A 10,000-nucleotide genomic window follows, 5' to 3' on the forward strand; every position below is an offset into this window, starting at 1 on the left:
CATGCCACGGCCTCGGACCGCATGCCTTGCTACGGCGTCGCCCAACATGCCATGCCACGGCCCCGGCCCGCATGCCTTGCCACCGCGTTGCCCGGCGTGCCATGCCACCGCGTTGCCCGGCGTGCCATGCCTTAGCCTTGGCCAACATGTCGTGCCACGGCCTCGGCCCGCATGCCATGCCATGCCACGGCCCGCATGTCTTGCCACGGCGTTGCCAAACATGCCATGCCACGGCCTCGGCCCGCATGCCTTGCCACGGCCTCGGCCAACATGCCATGCCACGGCCTCGGCCCGCATGCCATGCCACGGCCTCGGCCCGCATGACATGCCACGGCCTCGGCCCGCATGCCTTGCTACGGCGTCGCCCAACATGCCATGCCACGGCCTCGGCCCGCATGCCATGCCACGGCCTCGGCCCGCATGCCCTTCTACGGCGTTGCCCAACATGCCATGCCACGGCCTCGGCCCGCATGCCTTGCCACCGCGTTGCCCAGCATGCCATGCCAACGCGTTGCCCGGCGTGCCATGCCTTAGCCTTGGCCAACATGTCGTGCCACGGCCTCGGCCCGCATGCCATGCCACGGCCTCGGCCCGCATGTCTTGCCACGGCGTTGCCCAACATGCCATGCCACGGCCTCGGCCCCCATGCCTTGCCACCGCGCTGCCCAGCATGCCAATGCACCGCGTTGCCCGGCGTGCCATGCCTTAGCCTTGGCCAACATGCCACGCCACGGCCTCGGCCCGCATGGCTTGCCAGGGCGTTGCCCAACATGCCATGCCACGGCCTCGGCCCGCATGTCTTGCCACGGCGTTGCCCAACATGCCATGCCATGCCACGCCACGGCCTCGGCCCGCATGCCATGCCACGGCCTCGGCCCGCATGCCATGCCATGCCACGGCCTCGGCCCGCATGCCATGCCACGGCCTCGGCCAGCATGCCATGCCAAGGCCTCGGCCCGCATGCCTTGCCACGGCGTTGCCCAGCATGCCATGCCACCGCGTTGCCCAGCGGGCCGTGCCGCGGCCTCGGCCCGCATGCCTTGCGACTGCCTTGGCCAGCGTGCCATGCCACAGCGTGCCATGCCTTAGCCTTGGCCTACATGCCATGCCACTGCCTTGGCCAGCATGTCGTGCCACCGCCACGGCCAGCATGCCATGCCGGTCCGTTGCCCAGCATGCCACGGCCGTGGCGGCATGGCAAGCCACGGCCTCGGCCAGCATGCCATGCCACGGCCTCGGCCAGCATGCCATGGCACTGTCTTGGTCAGCATGCCATGCCATGGCACCGCCTTGTCCAGCACGCCGTGCCGCAGCGTTGGCCAGCATGCCTTGGCCGGCATGCCATGCCAATGCCTTGGGCCAACATGGCGTGCCACGGGCTGGGCCATGCCGGTCCGTTGCCCGGCATGCCACGGCCGTGGCGGCATGGCAAGCCATGGCCTCGGCCAGCATGCCATGCCCCGGCCTCGCCCAGCATGCCATGGCACGGTCTTGGTCAGCATGCCATGCCATGGCACCGCCTTGTGCAGCGTTGGCCAGCATGCCTTGGCCGGCATGCCATGCCAATGCCTTGGGCCAACATGGCGTGCCACGGGCTGGGCGAGCACGGCATGCCACGGGCTGGGCGAGCATGCCACGCAACGGCCTTGGCTAGCAGCAAGGCATGCCACGGCCTCGGCGAGCATGCCATGCCATGCCAAGGCCAAGGCCAAAGCCAAGGCCAAGGCAGTGGGCAAGGCCAAGTCCCTGTGCAAGGCATGGCCAAGGCCAAGGCAAAGGCCAAGGCCGCGGGCAAAGGCCAAGGCCAAGGCCAAGGCCATGGCGTGCCACCGCCTCGATCGATCTTTTTGAACATGATTCTTTTATAATCTTACCCAAACCGTGCAACACAATTAAAAATGCACTACAATCAATTTTAAATGTCATTCCCTATTTTTTTGCAATTTTTCTGGAGCTTTTCGAATTTTTAAAGCCCTTATTTGGCATAAAAAAATCAAAATAAAATAAAAAAAATGAAAAAAATAATTTAATAATTTCTATAATTACTAGTGAATCATCCTTTAATTATGGGAATTTTTCCATAATTTTTTGACTATTTTTATTAATTTTTATTATTTTTTAAGTATTAATATCGAAATAAATTAAAATAAAATATTTTCTGTAAAAAAATATTTTTTTTAATTTTTTTTATGGTGTATTAAATTATTTCCTACAACTTTCGTGTTGAAAGTTTTGGCAAAAAACCATTACTTTTTAAAAAAACCCCATTATGACTCCTCGAACATGCTTGATGTTTCCTCCTGCCAGATTGAAAAGGGCTTAACAGGCTATTATAAGGGGGGGGCACCTCCCTTGCCCAGGGCAAGGCAGTGGCAGGTACGCCCCATGTTGGGCGCGGCCTGGGCTGCGGCCTTGGGTTACATGCACTGTGGCTCGACCGCGGCCTGGGCTGCGGCCTGGGGCGGCTCGGCCGCGGCCTTGGGCGGCCTGGACCGCGGCCTTGGGCGGCCTTGCGCGGCCTGGGCGCGGCCTTGGGCGGCCTGGGCGCGGCCTTGCGCGGCCTGGGCGCGGCCTTGCGCGGCCTGGGCGCGGCCTTGGGCAGCATGGCGTGGCATGCGCGCGGGCGTGGGCGGCCTGGCATGCGCGCGGCATGGGCAGCACGGCATGGCATGCGCACGGCCTGGGCGGCCTGGCATGCCCGCGGCGTGGGCAGCACGGCATGGCATGCGCACGGCCTGGGCGGCCTGGCATGCAGCCGGCCTGGCATGCCCGCGGCGTGGGCAGCACGGCATGGCATGCGCACGGCCTGGGCGGCCTGGCATGCAGCCGGCCTGGGCAGCACGGCATGGCATGCGCACGGCCTGGGCGGCCTGGCATGCCCGCGGCGTGGGCAGCGTGGCCTGTGCGAATACCGCGCGCGTGGTCTTTTGACCACGGTGCGCGTGTTGCGCGCATGGTCGCGCACGCCTTTGCACGCCTTTGCACGCCTTCGCACGCAACGCACGTCTAGTGATAAGAACCGCAGCCAAGGCAGCCCAGCCCCAAGGCCAAGGCCAGCAGCATGGCATGCCACGGCGAAGGCAGCCCAGCCAAAGCCAGCAGCATGCCATGCCAAGGCCAGCAGCATGCCATGCCACGGCCAAGGCAGGCCAGCCAAAGCCAGCAGCATGCCATGCCAAGGCCAAGGCCAGCAGCATGCCATGCCACGGCCAAGGCAGCCCAGCCAAAGCCAGCAGCATGCCAAGCCAAGGCCAAGGCCAGCAGCATGCCATGCCACGGCCAAGGCAGCCCAGCCAAAGCCAGCAGCATGCCATGCCAAGGCCTAGGCCAGTAGCATGCCATGCCACGGCCAAGGCAGGCAAGCCAAAGCCAGCAGCATGCCATGCCAAGGCCAAGGCCAGCAGCATGCCATGCCACGGCCAAGGCAGCCCAGCCAAAGCCAGCAGCATGCCATGCCAAGGCCTAGGCCAGCAGCATGCCATGCCACGGCCAAGGCAGGCCAGCCAAAGCCAGCAGCATGCCATGCCAAGGCCAAGGCCAGCAGCATGCCATGCCACGGCCAAGGCAGCCCACCCAAAGCCAGCAGCATGCCATGCCAAGGCCTAGGCCAGCAGCATGCCATGCCACGGCCAAGGCAGGCGAGCCAAAGCCAGCAGCATGCCATGCCAAGGCCATGGCCAGCAGCATGCCATGCCACGGCCAAGGCAGCCCAGCCAAAGCCAGCAGCATGCCATGCCAAGGCCTAGGCCAGCAGCATGCCATGCCACGGCCAAGGCAGGCCAGCCAAAGCCAGCAGCATGCCATGCCAAGGCCATGGCCAGCAGCATGCCATGCCACGGCCAAGGCAGCCCAGCCAAAGCCAGCAGCATGCCATGCCAAGGCCAAGGCCAGCAGCATGCCATGCCACGGCCAAGGCAGCCCAGCCAAAGCCACCAGCATGCCATGCCAAGGCCTAGGCCAGCAGCATGCCATGCCACGGCCAAGGCAGGCCAGCCAAAGCCAGCAGCATGCCATGCCAAGGCCAAGGCCAGCAGCATGCCATGCCACGGCCAAGGCAGCCCAGCCAAAGCCAGCAGCATGCCATGCCAAGGCCTAGGCCAGCAGCATGCCATGCCACGGCCAAGGCAGGCGAGCCAAAGCCAGCAGCATGCCATGCCAAGGCCATGGCCAGCAGCATGCCATGCCACGGCCAAGGCAGCCCAGCCAAAGCCAGCAGCATGCCATGCCAAGGCCAAGGCCAGCAGCATGCCATGCCACGGCCAAGGCAGCCCAGCCAAAGCCAGCAGCATGCCATGCCAAGGCCTAGGCCAGCAGCATGCCATGCCACGGCCAAGGCAGGCCAGCCAAAGCCAGCAGCATGCCATGCCAAGGCCAAGGCCAGCAGCATGCCATGCCACGGCCAAGGCAGCCCAACCAAAGCCAGCAGCATGCCATGCCAAGGCCTAGGCCAGCAGCATGCCATGCCACGGCCAAGGCAGGCCAGCCAAAGCCAGCAGCATGCCATGCCAAGGCCTAGGCCACCAGCATGCCATGCCACGGCCAAGGCAGCCCAGCCAAAGCCAGCAGCATGCCATGCCAAGGCCAAGGCCAGCAGCATGCCATGCCACGGCCAAGGCAGCCCAGCCAAAGCCAGCAGCATGCCATGCCAAGGCCTAGGCCAGCAGCATGCCATGCCACGGCCAAGGCAGCCCAGCCAAAGCCAGCAGCATGCCATGCCAAGGCCAAGGCCAGCAGCATGCCATGCCACGGCCAAGGCAGCCCGACCAAAGCCAGCAGCATGCCATGCCAAGGCCTAGGCCAGCAGCATGCCATGCCACGGCCAAGGCAGGCCAGCCAAAGCCAGCAGCATGCCATGCCAAGGCCTAGGCCACCAGCATGCCATGCCACGGCCAAGGCAGCCCAGCCAAAGCCAGCAGCATGCCATGCCATGGCCAAGGCCAGCAGCATGCCATGCCACGGCCAAGGCAGCCCAGCCAAAGCCAGCAGCATGCCATGCCAAGGCCTAGGCCAGCAGCATGCCATGCCACGGCCAAGGCAGGCCAGCCAAAGCCAGCAGCATGCCATGCCAAGGCCTAGGCCAGCAGCATGCCATGCCACGGCCAAGGCAGCCCAGCCAAAGCCAGCAGCATGCCATATCACGGCCAAGGGCAGCAGCATGCCATGCCACGGCCAAGGCAGCCCAGCCAAATCCAGCAGCATGCCATGCCATGGCCTAGGCCAGCAGCATGCCATGCCACGGCCAAGGCAGGCCAGCCAAAGCCAGCAGCATGCCATGCCAAGGCCAAGGCCAGCAGCATGCCATGCCACGGCCAAGGCAGGCCAGCCAAAGCCAGCAGCATGCCATGCCAAGGCCTAGGCCAGCAGCATGCCATGCCACGGCCAAGGCAGCCCAGCCAAAGCCAGCAGCATGCCATATCAAGGCCAAGGCCAGCAGCATGCCATGCCACGGCCAAGGCAGCCCAGCCAAAGCCAGCAGCATGCCATGCCATGGCCTAGGCCAGCAGCATGCCATGCCACGGCCAAGGCAGGCCAGCCAAAGCCAGCAGCATGCCATGCCAAGGCCTAGGCCAGCAGCATGCCATGCCACGGCCAAAACAGGCCAGCCAAAGCCAGCAGCATGCCATGCCAAGGCCTACGCCAGCAGCATGCCATGCCACGGCCAAGGCAGGCCAGCCAAAGCCAGCAGCATGCCATGCCAAGGCCAAGGCCAGCAGCATGCCATGCCACGGCCAAGGCAGGCCTGCCAAAGCCAGCAGCATGCCATGCCAAGGCCTAGGCCAGCAGCATGCCATGCCACGGCCAAGGCAGGCCAGCCAAAGCGAGCAGCATGCCATGCCAAGGCCAAGGCCAGCAGCATGCCATGCCACGGCCAAGGCAGCCCAACCAAAGCCAGCAGCATGCCATGCCAAGGCTTAGGCCAGCAGCATGCCATGCCACGGCCAAGGCAGGCCAGCCAAAGCCAGCAGCATGCCATGCCAAGGCCTAGGCCACCAGCATGCCATGCCACGGCCAAGGCAGCCCAGCCAAAGCCAGCAGCATGCCATGCCAAGGCCAAGGCCAGCAGCATGCCATGCCACGGCCAAGGCAGCCCAGCCAAAGCCAGCAGCATGCCATGCGAAGGCCTAGGCCAGCAGCATGCCATGCCACGGCCAACGCAGGCCAGCCAAAGCCAGCAGCATGCCATGCCAAGGCCTAGGCCAGCAGCATGCCATGCCACGGCCAAGGCAGCCCAGCCAAAGCCAGCAGCATGCCATATCAAGGCCAAGGGCAGCAGCATGCCATGCCACGGCCAAGGCAGCCCAGCCAAAGCCAGCAGCATGCCATGCCATGGCCTAGGCCAGCAGCATGCCATGCCACGGCCAAGGCAGGCCAGCCAAAGCCAGCAGCATGCCATGCCAAGGCCAAGGCAGCCCAGCCAAAGCCAGCAGCATGCCATGCCAAGGCCTAGGCCAGCAGCATGCCATGCCACGGCCAAGGCAGCCCAGCCAAAGCCAGCAGCATGCCATATCAAGGCCAAGGCCAGCAGCATGCCATGCCACGGCCAAGGCAGCCCAGCCAAAGCCAGCAGCATGCCATGCCAGGCCTAGGCCAGCAGCATGCCATGCCACGGCCAAGGCAGGCCAGCCAAAGCCAGCAGCATGCCATGCCAAGGCCTAGGCCAGCAGCATGCCATGCCACGGCCAAGGCAGGCCAGCCAAAGCCAGCAGCATGCCATGCCAAGGCCAAGGCCAGCAGCATGCCATGCCACGGCCAAGGCAGGCCAGCCAAAGCCAGCAGCATGCCATGCCAAGGCCAAGGCCAGCAGCATGCCATGCCACGGCCAAGGCTGCCAGCCAAAGCCAGCAGCATGCCATGCCAAGGCCTAGGCCAGCAGCATGCCATGCTACGGCCAAGGCAGCCCAGCCAAAGCCAGCAGCATGCCATGCCAAGGCCTAGGCCAGCAGCATGCCATGCCACGGCCAAGGCAGCCCAGCCAAAGCCAGCAGCATGCCATGCCACGGCCAAGGCAGCCCAGCCAAAGCCAGCAGCATGCCATGCCAAGGCCAAGGCCAAGGCCAGCAGCATGCCATGCCACGGCCAAGGCAGCCCATCCGAAGCCAGCAACATTCCATGGCAAGGCCAACGCAGCCCAGCCAAAGCCGGCGGCATGCCATGCCAAGGCCAAGGCCAGCCGCATGTCTTGCCACGGCCTTGTCCCGCAGCGTGGCGTGCCTTGGCCTTGGGCTAGAACATCGCATGCCACGCCCTTGGCAAGCAATCCTGTCCCTCGTGTAATTGCCATTTGGTTTGGCTTTGACTTACGTATATGTTGCCCTGCGAAATGCTTGTCCCTCGGGTAATAGCCGGTTTGGTTGCCTTTGACTTGCGAACACGTTGCTAGTGCTTTCCCCAGTGGAAGCTTGTTGGGAAAAGTATGTCCCTCGGAAGTTGCCTGTTGCGTTTGTTATTTGCATTCGAGCTATCCGATGCTTGCTGGGTTTCTCTAAGAGTTTTTGCACGTTCGTCGGGCTTTTTAATTATTTATTTACTCATAAAAATTATAATAAAATAAATTAAAAATAAAAAATAATTAAAAAAATTACTATAATTACTAGTGCCTCATCTTATAATTGTTGGAATTTTTCTAGAATTTTTTGAGTATTTTTAGTAATTTTTATTATTTTTTAAGTATTAAAATTGAAATAAATTAAAATAAAATATTCCGGTGGCCAAATATTTTTTTATAATTTTTTTTATGGTGTATTAAATTATTTCATATAACTTTCATGTTGAAAGTTTTGGCAAAAAACCATTACTTTTTAAAAAAACCCCATTATGACTCCTCGAACATGCTTGATGTTTCCTCCTGCCAGATTGAAAAGGGCTTAACAGGCTATTATAAGGGGGGGGCACCTCCCTTAAGGCTGGCCAGCATGGCCAGGCCACAGGCCACGCCTATGCCTAGGCGGGCGCTTGGCACATGCCATCGCTTGGCTTGTGGCATTGGCTTGTGGCATCGAAACTACATAGCCAAGCACGGGATGCGTCGAGTGGCGGCCCGCGGCGGTGGCGGTGGCACGTTGGTCTAGGGCAGCATGCCATGCCACAGCCTTGGCCAGCAACATGGCATGCCAAAGCCTTGGCCAGCAGCATGCCATGCCCTGGCCTTGGCAAGCATGTCATGCCACGGCCTTGGCCAGCAGCATGCCATGCCACGACCTTGGCCAGCAGCATGCCATGCCCCGGCCTTGGCCAGCATGTCATGCCACGGCCTTGGCCAGCAGCATGCCATGCCACAGCCTTGGCCAGCAGCATGCCATGCCACAGCCTTGGCCAGCAACATGGCATGCCAAAGCCTTGGCCAGCAGCACGCCATGCCCCGGCCTTGGCAACCTTGCCAAGCCACGGCCATGGCCAGCAGCGTGCTATGCCCCGGCCTTGGCCAGCAGCGTGCCATGCCACGACCTTGGCCAGCAGCTTGCCATGCCCCGGCCTTGGCCAGCATGTCATGCCACGGCCTTGGCCAGCAGCATGCCATGCCACGGCCTTGGCCAGCAACATGGCATGCCGCGGCCTTGGCCGGCAGCATGGCAAGCCCAAGCCTTGGTCAGCAGCAGCATGCCATGCCAACGCCTTGGCCAGCAGCATGCCTTGCCACGGCCTCGGCCATCAGCATGCCTTGCCACGGCCTCGGCCATCAGCATGCCTTGCCACGGCCTTGTCCAGCAGCATGGCATGCCCGGCCTTGGCCAGCAGCATGTCATGCCACGGCCTTGGCAAGCATGCCAAGCCACGGCCTTGGCAAGCATGCCATGTCCCTCGGGTAATTGTACAAGTTGCCTTGCGAAATGCATGTCCCTCGGTTAAATTGCCATTTGGTTGGCTTTGGCGTGCGAACGAGTTGCCTGTGCTTTCCTTGTGGAAGCTTGTTGCGAGAAGTATGTCCCTCGAAAGTTGCCTGTTGCGTTTGTTATTTGCATTCGCGCTAACCGGTGCTTGCTCGGCCTCTCTAAATGTTTTCGTGCGTTCGTCGGGCTTCTTGGTCCTTCGGGGGGTGATTCGTTTTGGGGGGCTGGTGCACAGTGTACGTCGTGGCGCGTGAGTTGTGTTCGGTTTGTGCGAGTTGGACGGATCCCTGCCTGTGCAGCGAACTCCACTGGTGCATTCCTCCATGTCCCTCGGGTTGTCTTCGACTCGCCTTCGGGTTGCTTGCGCTTCCCTAGTGGAAGGTGCCTTGCGAAAAGCGTGTCCCTCGGGTAATTGCCATTTGGTTGGCTTTGACGTTCGAACGAGTTGCCTATGCTTTCCTAGTGGAAGCTTGTTGCGAAAAGTATGTCCCTCGAAATTTGCCTGTTGCGTTTGTTATTTGCATTCGCGCTAACCGGTGCTTGCTCGGCCTCTCTAAATGTTTTCGCGCGTTCGTCGGGCTTCTTAGTCCTTCGGGGGGTGATTCGTTTTGGGGGGCTGGTGCACAGTGTACGTCGTGGCGCGTGAGTTGTGTTCGGTTTGTGCGAGTTGGACGGATCCCTGCATGTGCAGCGAACTCCACTGGTGCATTCCTCCATGTCCCTCGGGTTGTCTTCGACTCGCCTTCGGGTTGCCTGCGCTTCCCTAGTGGAAGGTGCCTTGCGAAAAGCGTGTCCCTCGGGTAATTGCCATTTGGTTGGCTTTGACGTTCGAACGAGTTGCCTATGCTTTCCTAGTGGAAGCTTGTTGCGAAAAGTATGTCCCTCGAAAGTTGCCTGTTGCGCTTGTTACTTTCATTCGCGCTAACCGGTGCTTGCTCGGCCTCTCTAAATGTTTTCGCGCGTTCGTCGGGCTTCTTAGTCCTTCGGGGGGTGATTCGTTTTGGGGGGCTGGTGCACAGTGTACGTCGTGGCGCGTGAGTTGTGTTCGGTTTGTGCGAGTTGGACGGATCCCTGCCTGTGCAGCGAACTCCACTGGTGCATTCCTCCATGTCCCTCGGGTGATCGCCTTTAGGTTGTCTTCGACTCGCCTTCGGGTTGTCTGCGCTTCCCTA

This window comes from Camellia sinensis, chromosome 6 (assembly GCF_055761805.1).
Source record: "Camellia sinensis isolate YWXY chromosome 6, ASM5576180v1, whole genome shotgun sequence".
NCBI lineage: Eukaryota > Viridiplantae > Streptophyta > Magnoliopsida > Ericales > Theaceae > Camellia > Camellia sinensis.